This window comes from Pipistrellus kuhlii, unplaced genomic scaffold, assembly GCF_014108245.1.
Source record: "Pipistrellus kuhlii isolate mPipKuh1 unplaced genomic scaffold, mPipKuh1.p scaffold_m20_p_3, whole genome shotgun sequence".
Lineage (NCBI taxonomy): Eukaryota > Metazoa > Chordata > Mammalia > Chiroptera > Vespertilionidae > Pipistrellus > Pipistrellus kuhlii.
The window spans coordinates 39,842,528-39,853,263 of NW_023425529.1; the positions used below are offsets into that span (position 1 = coordinate 39,842,528).

Genomic DNA, 10,736 nt, shown 5'->3' on the forward strand with positions numbered 1-10,736 from the left:
TGATATTCTAGGGATTTTAAGCTGTGTGTGTGTGTGTGTGTGTGTGTGTGCATGTGTTTGACAGAACATAACCTAGGCCAATTGTTGGTAAACTCATTAGTCAACAGAGCCAAATATCAACAGTACAACGATTGAAATTTTTTTTGAGAGCCAAATTTTTTAAACCTAAACTTCTTCTAATGCCATTTCTTCAAAATAGACTTGTCCAGGCTGTGGTATTTTGTGGAAGAGCCACACCTAAGGGGCCAAAGACTGGCATGTGCCTTGCAAGCTGCAGTTTGCCAACCATTGACGGAGCTATCCTTGATGCATAGAAATTTTTGTTTTAGTTAAATTCTCATAAAATGAGGTACTGACTTAGGGGCTGGTAGCAGGTGGCAGACAATGGTTATTGCTGGAGGATGGAAGGATGTACAGCATATTATGCAGTGGTAAAACGGTTAGCAAAATTGGCGTCTGATCATTTGGAAGGTACATCAAGTTCCTAATATTTTATAGTCTTAGAATAAGAGTTTGGAAAATGGAATATTTGTAGTCTGTGTTGTTTGCTGATTACTGTTTGGCAAGGTATTATAAGAAATAGATGAGCTCAGAAAAAAAATGGCCATTCTATGAGTAGGAAGTGGGCTAGGAACTAGAGAGTGTCCAAAATTTGGGAAGTGGTTGTAAAAAGTAACCATTTCTGAGCCTCAAACAATAAAAAGTGGCAGTGAAAAAGTAGCCCTGTGGCAAGGGTCAAATCAAGGCAAAACCGTTGGACATATTGTAAAATCTTTGTATGTGTTAAGGTGGCACCTGCTATATCTTTTTATTTTTATTTTTAAGAAAGATGAGAGAGAGAGAGAGAGAGAGAGAGAGAGAGAGAGAGAGAGAGAGAATAAAGAAATGTAAAAAAAATCAGGAAGCTTGATTAAAAAGAAATAAAAACATGTCTATTCAAAAACGTGTAAACAAATGTTTATGGCAGCATTAGTCATAATAGCCAAAATGTGGAAACAACCCAAATGTCATTGGATAAATAAAATATAGTATATTCATACAATAGAATATCATTTGTCAATAAAAAGAAATTAAGTACAGATACCTGCTCCAACATGGATAAACCTCAAAAAAGCCAGTGACAAAGGACCTAATATTATATGATTCAATTTATATGAAATGTCCATAATAGGCAAATCCACAGAGGCAGAAAGCAGAATTTTGTATTTGCTTATTGCTGGGAGTAGAGTGGGTTGGGGTGGGAGAAGATGGGGTGGTTGGGTGGGGTGAGTAAGGAGTAACTATTAATGGGTATGAAGCTTTTTTTAGGATGATAAAAATGTTCCATAATTAGTGGTGATGTCTGTACAACTATGCGAATATACTAAAATCCATTGAACTGTATACTTTAAATTGTATATTAATTGTGTGAAATATTAATGACATATCAAAGAATAAACTTAGATTTTTTTAAAAAGAGTATGTCCAGAAAAGGAAACTGTGGGTATGACTACTTCACAGAGATCAGATGAGTATATTACTAATTTTTTTTAAGGGAATTAAACTGTTAAAAGGACCACTATTTTAGAAAAAGAAAAAATTGACTTCTCAGGATTTAAAACAACCCTTGGCCCCAACGTTCTATGAGTAGGAAGTGGGGTAGAAAATTTCTTAATCTCTAAGGATGATGTATTCATTAATCCCCACTTTGGGTGAGGCTCAGGAGGATATCAGAAAAGGAAGACTCCTACAAAGAGTTCATTCCAGGGCTATGGAGACAAGTGGCTTGAGGAGTCCCTTCAAGGGCACAGACTGGGAGGCTAATTAAAGAACTTATCCCAACCCAGGTAGGAAGCCCTCCTCAGGTTGACCTAGCTAAATTTTAGACCCAGACTTCCACATGTAACACTCTCCTGACCCCCGGTGTATAATAAGTATATTGAGAGCTGATAACTTACCTTTGTGAGTATATGGGACTTTAGTATATATTAGTATATATTTAGTATTTAGCAAGAAGAATCCCATCTAGTCTAAGGTAGACATAATGGAGCACCACGCCCAATGAAGAGACCACACACATCTGCCAGAAGTCCGAGACTTTAAGTTGGATGTTGTCCGTGAGAATGTCTCCCTTAGAATGAGTGCATTCTGTCTGAAACACATAATAAAATCAAATGCCTTAGATAAGCAAACTGCATGCTGCCATTTGTGATCTATAGTATTAAGTAGATATCAGTAATTAAGCCATTTTCAGGAGAAGTGCTTTCATTTTGTCTCACCACAATTATCTAAGTTTTCCTCTAGGCTGAACCAGTAAAGAGAAGGTCATTCATACACATAAAAGACCCTCACTGGCATTTAGTGTTTGTTCATGGTCCTGCCCTGTGCTACTTGTGCCTTTGGGTAACCCAGCAACTCTCTTTTCCATTTTCTCCAATGTCTGCAGAACTAATCTGTGCATTGTAATTTTTTGGAAGTGGAAAGAATAAACAAAGTATCAATTTAGTTGCTTTATCATTTAGTTCTGGAAGTGAATTAATTCCATTTAATAAAAGTTTATAGAGCATATAATATGGGCTGCTACTGAGACCTTCCTGGGCCTGGTCAGGGCATGTGCGGGAGGCAACGAACTGATGTTTCTCTGTATCTCTCCCCCTCCTTTCCACTCTCTCTAAAAATCAATGGAAAAACATCCTCGGGTGAGGATTAACAATAAATAAATAAATAAATAAATAAATAAATAATAAATAGAGAGACCTTTCTAAATATGAATATATGCTTACCAGCTTCCTTTAAAAATAAAAACTTTTGATGATTTTTTAAGTATTTCAGCAAGATGTGTTTTATTAGAAGTACAGAATTTTGCATTTTGGAATTCAGTTATAAAAGTATTTGTAGCCCTAACTGGTTTGGCTCAATGGATAGTGCGTCAGCCTGCGGACTAAAGGGTCCCAGGTTTGATTCCAGTCAAGGGCACGTACCTTGGTTGTGGGCACATTCCCAATAGGGGGTGTGTGAGAGGTGGCTGATTGATTTCTAGCCCTCTCCCTTCCTCTCTGTAAAAAATCAATAAAATATATATATTTTAAAGTATTTGTAAAGTTTAGTGTGTTTGGGTTGCTTCGAGAACACATTAGATTATCAACACAAACACCTTTGTGAGAAACCTCTCCAGACCCTCCCGCTGAGTTAGTACCCTTCTTTCACCTACACTTAGAACACGATGCTTCCCTCCAAAGCAGATTCTGTCACACTGTGTAGTAATTGATGGTCCACTTACTTACCTATTTTCCTCACCGGAGTGTGAGTTCTTTAAGCACCCCATGTCTTTATATTCCCAGCTCCTGCAAAAAATAAGTAATCGATAAATAATAAAGGTAGCAAAGATAACTTATTGAAGACTCACCATGCATCAGTGCTACGCTAACAGCTGTACACATGCTATCTCATTAATTTGATAATCATGTGTGGGTCTTAACACAAATATTAGTTGAAGGAGTCCCCCAGGTCTTGTAGGCTTCAGAAGTCTCCCTATCGCTTAGTATGCAAATCAAAGTAGTTTAACATGATAGTGAAACATGCCATGTGTGGCTGGGTACGTTCCAAGCATGTGTGGGAACTGCACATCTCCCTTAGAAACCTGAGACCTCTCTACTCTGCCTGGGGAATCCCCACCCCTGAACTGGCCCACATCTTCCCCTTGCCCTCAAACCCTGTAACGCTTTTGATAGTAAGAAAATGAGACAGAATAGTAAGAAGCTAGGGAAATTCCCTGACAAGCGGAATAAGGAAACGGAGGCAAAATAATTAAGCAAGTTGAGCAATTTACAGCTAACTAATGAATGACAAGTTTTTATCTTCCCTGACCAAGGTACAAATGGTTCCCACATTCCAGACCATCCTGAGGCAGACCAGCCTCGGTGCTGGTCCCTCTTCCATTATGTTCTTGAAAAGTGAAACTACCCAGAAAACAACCCTTATCCCTTCACGGACACATTTTGATGGATCAACATATCAAAGGACACACCTGAAAAGTTAATGAATGTTTTGTTAAGACCCTCCCCAAAACCTCCCTTAAAATTCCCACCGGCTAAAGAAAGATAAAAAGTGTCAAGACAAAAGACCCCGTGTTCACTCTCCCTAGAGCATGCCCATGCCCTTCTCTCCTAGATGTGTCTCTCTGCTCTCTTTTTCCTAAAATCCAAGGGCCCCCACAAGACTTGCAACCAGGAGAGCAATGGGAAGCAGCAGCTCCTCCTGGGCTGATCCCCTGAACCTGTCTCTGAGGCCCCCCTTTTTTTCTCTGATTTTCTAGTCCCTCCTTGGCTCCCTTCTGTCACTGTCATTTTCACTTCTTGGTGGGTTCATGCAGCCCAGTGTGGCCCACTCTTTTCCTATTACTAGAGACCCAGTGCATGAAAATTCATACACTGGAAGGGGGAGTCCCTCAGCCTGGCCTGCCCCCTCTCACAGTCTGGGAGCCCACAGGAATGGGAGGCAATTCAGTGATCAGGGGAAGGTGACAACCTCATCGCACCTCTGCTGCTGCCACTGCTGGTAGAAAAAGCCTCAGCCAGCTCTGGTTACTGAAATATGGTAGCAACCATAGTTGGGTAAAAACTGATGTTTGAATTTTAACCTTGCTATCTGACTTCGACCTTCGATTACTTGCTTAAACAATAGGGTAGTTACAGGACATTGACTTCCACTGACTCAGTAGCTTCAGGGGTAGAAACTATAGATAACCTTTAGAGATTAACCTCTGAGTTCTGCTTTTGTATTATGGGCAAGATAGGGCCACATTCCAATGTCCAGCAGGGTGTGACTGGGAGCCAACCCTGCAGGCTGTCCCCAGTCTTTAGAATTTAGTCTTTAGGATTTAGGAACAGATAAGGACTGCCAGTCCTTTGTCCTGAGGGGCCAACCAGGGTTGGCCGAGGCAGTGACATCACCAGCGACTGGAGTAAAACCCCTGGACTGGGCGAAATTCGCTCTCTTCCGCCATGCTGCCCGAGTGAGTGGGACAGAGCCCATGCTAGCATGGAAAAGGCTCTTTTGTTTACTGCATTGGACTTGGCTCCCTGGTGGTCCTTGGGGATCACGAATTCATCTGGGATCCCCAGTCAGGACCATGAGGGACCCTGATCCAGAGAGCCTGACTGGCCGCGGTAGGTGTGTGTTTGTCTGTGTTTTTGTGTGAGCGCTCTGGAGGGACTGCCCCTCCATCGGGGCTCTTACCTGGGTGTTTGCCGGCTGCTGCGTCAGCCATGGTTTGAGCCCGGATTCGAATCTGTAATAAATTCTTACTGGCTTAATCAAATTGGCTTCGGTGGTTCATCTCTTGGGGACTCACTCCATAACAGTTACCTGAGCCTTGGGCAACCCTGGGCAGCTGGGCAGCCACCATCAAAGCTTGCCTATGCCTCAGGCCGGCTCTGGATGACTGGGGGTGCTGAGGACAGGTCCAGCCACATCATGCTGTTCTCCCCTTCTCCCTCTTCTCCCCAACTGGGCTGAAAGGACTGTGGAACTCTGGCATCTTATGGCTATGGGTGCCACCATCTTTGTGATGACATAACAGTCAATTTGCATATTTCCTTTTTGTTAGATAGGTTATTTCTAAGAGAATTACTGTCCCCAGCTTTAAGAAACACACTTTCAAAGTTACAAGTACTTGGACTCCTAATATGAAATGCTTCCTGAACGGAGTCAAGAACCCACACACTACCTGGCGGCTTGAGGCAGACCCTCACTGGGCCCACTCCCTGTCCGGTAACTCTTTCCTAATCCCACAGAAATGGGAGAAGGAATCAGTAGGCATTCAATTTTTCTTCTCCATTCCCTGGAAATAAAGTTTCTGACTTGCTTTTTCAAATACTGTCCCATCTTACTGATAGCGGTGACACCAGGCAGAACTATTGTAGGTGGCAGGAATGGCACCAGGTGTTAGGCTGGTGTAGTCAGACCAAACCTGGGTTCAGTAACCTCTCGGGACTTGATTTCTGGCAAGGAAGGAATCAGAGCCAGACCCAAACTGCAAGAGAACCTGTGTTTATAAAATCACGGAGGCAGTTATAGAGGTAAAGGAGCTTGGGAGGGAGGAAGCTAAAGGTTAGTTCTCCTGGGGGAAGATGGATGATGGCAAGGGGAATGGGAAAGGCTCAGGGGAGCTCCCAGGAGGGAGAGCTCCCGGGTCCTGGTTCTCCTCTTAAGGGTTTTAGGGTGAAGATTTTAGGGGAGGTCCCAGCGGGAAAATCTCAAAAGAATATTCAGCGGCTTTCCAGGTGTGTCCCTTCAGGTTTGTAGTCTCCACTGATTGATGGGTCTGCGAAAGGGGGTCCTTATCCAGTGAAGCTGGTCCTGAAGTCAGCTTTGTGTCACTTGTCTGGTTTTGTTGCTTTCCTGGGCCTGGAGATGAAATACAACAGAGGCCTCAAAGTTATCTCTGGAGAGGAACAGAAAGATCAGGGACATGCTAGGGTAGGAAAGGTCACCCTGGGGGCAAGGTCCCACCCTACAATTGTTCTTTGCTAGGCACCTGGGGCTTCCCACCCTGGGGACCTTCTGTACCTGGCCCACTGTCCTTGTTTTGCTCATGTCTGTCTAACTGCCCACCACAGAACAACCACGATTTGGGGGTCTTTGTCCTGCAAGGGTTGGTGACATAACAATCGCCTACAGTATTCAGTACAGTAACATGCCATGCAGGTTTGCATTCTAAAAGCTATAGGTGAACAGATATTGTCAACCCAAAATACGTCTATTTGACATAAGGATTATTTTAGGTTGGCGAATTTTAAGAAACAACAGACTTGGAAGAAGATCTGAAAACCAAGCAGAAGTTACCCTTTGTGAGAGACATTTGCATTTGTAAAGGGGAACCTCCATTCATAAGGTGTCTTCCCGGCTGTACCAGGAAGAGGCGGGGAGGGGCCAACTTTATCTCTAGAAACTCCTATCAGTGCAGAAGACAGCAACTTACCGTATTTTTCGGACCATAAGACGCACTTTTTTCCCCCCAGAAGTGGGGGGAAAAAGTCCCTGAGTCTTATGGTCCAAATATAGCCTACACATATACTTTTAAAAAAAAGTTTTTTTACTTGCCCAGCTCTGTGTGGTCTCTGTGTGCTTGCCCGGCTCTAAAATGGTTCTAAATGCTGCTGTTTACTTTACAGGGTTGATTACATGTGTTTATGACTGTGATGTTTGGTTTTAATGCACATAAAATATTTTAGGACACTATTTGTTTCAGAATCTTTTTTTCTTCATTTCCCTTCTCTAAAAACTGGTGCGTCTTATGGTCCGGAGCGTCTTATGGTCCGAAAAATACGGTAAATCTGCATAGCAACCTTACCTGGGCTTTTCTTGGTAACCTCCCATAACTGTCCTTCCACCCCAACATCTTTTTTTGTCTTTAATGAAGATGGTATTTAGCGTGGTGGCTTCAGCCTTTGTGGTGAGTTATTCAGTCGCTCTCATATATACTGGAGATACACATCTTATTAAACTTGTGGATTTTGTTGTTGTTTTTTTAAATCTTGTTAATCTGTCTTTTATTACAGGGATGTCTTGGCCAAGAGTCCAGAAAGGTAGAAGGAAAATTATTTGTCCTCCCTGCAGAGCAATAAGCTCTACCATATAGCTTAGGTGTGTAGTGGGCAATACCACCTAGGTTTGTACAAGTGCACTCTGTGATGTTCACACAAAGATGAAACTGCCTCACCATGCATTTCTCAGGAGGTATCCCAGGTTGCGTGGCATGTGACTGTAACGGCAAACCAGAACCTGAATCCATCTCTGCACAACTACAAGGTCATGCTTTTCCCCCTCCAACCAGAAGAGCTTTCTTTTCTTTTTAAAAAAAAATATTTTATTGATTTTTTTTACTGAGAGGAAGGGAGAGAGATATAGAGCTAGAAATGTCAATGAGAGAGGAACATCAACCAGCTGCCTCTTGCTCACTCGCTACTGGGAATGTGCCCACAACCAATGTACATGCCCTTGACCGGAATCGAACCTGGGACCTTTCAGTTTGCAGACCAACGCTCTACCACTGAGCCAAACCGGCTTCGGCCAGGAGAAGAGCTTTCCAAAAACAGTGTGGCATAGTAACAACTGGTGTGGAGCAATTACTGGTAACTGTTGATTATTAATTCCTCTTCAGCAAATATTGTAGTAAAGCCTGTGATAGCCTTTAAGTGTAATACTGTTTGCTTGTGTTACTGGAAAGGAACTGGACCCAGAGCTGGTCTGCCTAGGGTAGAACTGGTCTGTGTGTGTGGGTGTGTGTGTACACACGTGTGTGTGTGTTCTTGACTTTGTGCAGGAAAGTTTTCACAATACCAGGCTATGTGATGTTGAGAGCACATTTATTAAAGCTGGGGACAGTGAAATAAAAGGAAAGGCCTAATTAGAAGCAAAAGGAGAGCTTAGGCTGAGCATCTTTGGCTCATTGGAAAGTGAGAGAAAAGGAGGCCTCGGAACAGGATGGAGGGTTGGGGGGTAGGCCAGGAGGAGCTGCCACGGCCTATTGCTCTCCTAATTACAAGTCTCATGGGAATCCTTGGAGTTCAGGAGATGCTCCTCTGAGAGGGAAGAAAGGCGTGGCTTGCTCCCGGGAGGGAGAGCGCACCCTGGGTCCTTTGTCTTGAGGGTTTTAAAGGCTGAGTTTAGGGGAGGTCTTAGGGGAAGATCTTAATCGAATATTCATCAGCCTTATGCTGATTCACCAAAAAGAGATTAATTAATTCCCTTAATTTTCATCCATCCTTGGGTGTGTTGGCACAAATGGTACTAATTGGATGTCTGCTATCTATCTCCCTGATTGGGGTGGTTTAAGCTATTTACTTTCTGGTTGGAGAGAAGTGTAAACCATTTACTCTTAAATGTCCTTGTTACGGAAGATAAGATTTTACTATCGAATATTTACTACCGGTAGATGGCTGTAAACTGCTTAGCCAATTAGCTATCTCAGTTTCCCTATTCCACTTGTCCTGGCTTATTGGCCGGTCTCATGAGTGTGTGTGTGTGTGTGTGTGTGTGTGTGTGTGTGTGTGTGTTTTAAGAAGAAAGTGCAATCCACTAGTCTCTCCCCCACAAGAAAGAAGGAATGTTCTCTGGTTTGCTTAATTGCCTCCAATACAGGTGGTAAGTGCTAAATGTTTCTTTTTGGGACAATTTATGAAGGAAAAATGTTTTCAAATTTATGAGGCTCTCATGCATTTTGAAAAGAGATTTTTATACTCCACATATTTCCTTCTTTGGTTCTTTCTATTCAGGGATTGGCTTAAAAATACAGTCCCTCTATCTGGAGCAGAAGGGTTGTGAACCACAAGTTCCAGGTCTCTGGAGACTGTCAGTCTCTTTAAAGAGGAAATACAAAGAAAACAAAAGGAAATAAAAAAAGAAATATAGCTTATTTTTGGCTTGGAACACAATATGATTCCAAGATAGGCTACAGTAGATTGGAGATAATGAAGAAAATCCATCATTTACCAAAACTTGTAGAGTGCTTTTCCCCTCCAGAAAAATAAACAGCTGGCTGCTGGAATTGCATCTTTGAAACAGACATCTTAATATTATTTGGTTCCTTTTATTGCCTACTGACCAGATACCTCACTTAAAAAAACTATATTGATGTGTGATTTTGCCAAATTTTCAGAAAGAATGTATGTAACTTTGGAAGTTTAAAAATATACATTTAGGACATTGGAATAATTCCCCAAATTCCCTGGGATACATGATTCAGAGGATTGATACAGGGGTCCTCAAACTTTTTAAAGTGGGGGCCAGATCACGGTCCCTCAGAGAGCTGGAGGGCCGGACTATATAAACTACTAATTCCTACTGTAACACCTCGGCTGCGCTCACTGCCCAAAAAATCTGGCGGGCCAGATCAGACTCCTCTGCAGGCCGCATGTGGCCTGCAGGCTGTAGTTTGAAGACGCCTGATTTACAATCACTTGTTCTTTTAAAAGTAAAGACCTCCAGCCTGGCCGGCGTAGCTCAGTGGTTGAGCATTGACCTATGAACCAGGAAGTCCCAGTTTGATTCCTGTTCAGGGCATATGCCCAGGTTTCAGCCTTGATCCCCAGTAGGGTGCATATAGGAGTCTGCCAACCAATGATTCTCTCTTATCTTTTATGTTTCTATCTCTCCCTCCCTCTTCCTTCATCTCTGAAATAAAAACTACATATATATTTTAAAAATAATAATCCAAGCTTTTCCTCCCTGGCTGCTGGAAGCTAAACCTTCATCATGAACGACACGGTAACCATCCGGACCAGGAAGTTCATGACCAACAGACTACTTCAGCGGAAGCAAATGGTCATCGATGTCCTTCACCCTGGGAAGGCAACAGTACCCAAGACAGAAATTCGGGAAAAACTAGCCAAAATGTATAAGACCACACCTGATGTCATCTTTGTGTTTGGATTTAGAACCCACTTCGGTGGTGGCAAGACCACTGGCTTTGGCATAATTTATGATTCCTTGGATTACACAAAGAAAAATGAACCCAAACACAGACTTGCATGACATGGCCTATATGAGAAGAAGAAGACCTCAAGAAAACATAGAAAGGAACGCAAGAACAGGTTGAAGAAAGTCAGGGGGATTGCTAAGGCCAATGTTGGTGCTGGCAAAAAGTGAGCTGGAGATTGAACAACAGAAGGAGTAAAGATTCTTCGGTGACTATCTGTGATGGTTGTGCAGATTTTTTTGCGAGAGAACTAATAAACTATAAACTTTTAAAAAAA

General features: G+C 42.5%; 1 pseudogene; it reads left to right on the forward strand.

Moving 5' to 3' along the window:
* The first annotated feature begins 10,179 nt into the window (after positions 1–10,179).
* On the forward strand, positions 10,180–10,736 carry LOC118728552 (annotated as a pseudogene).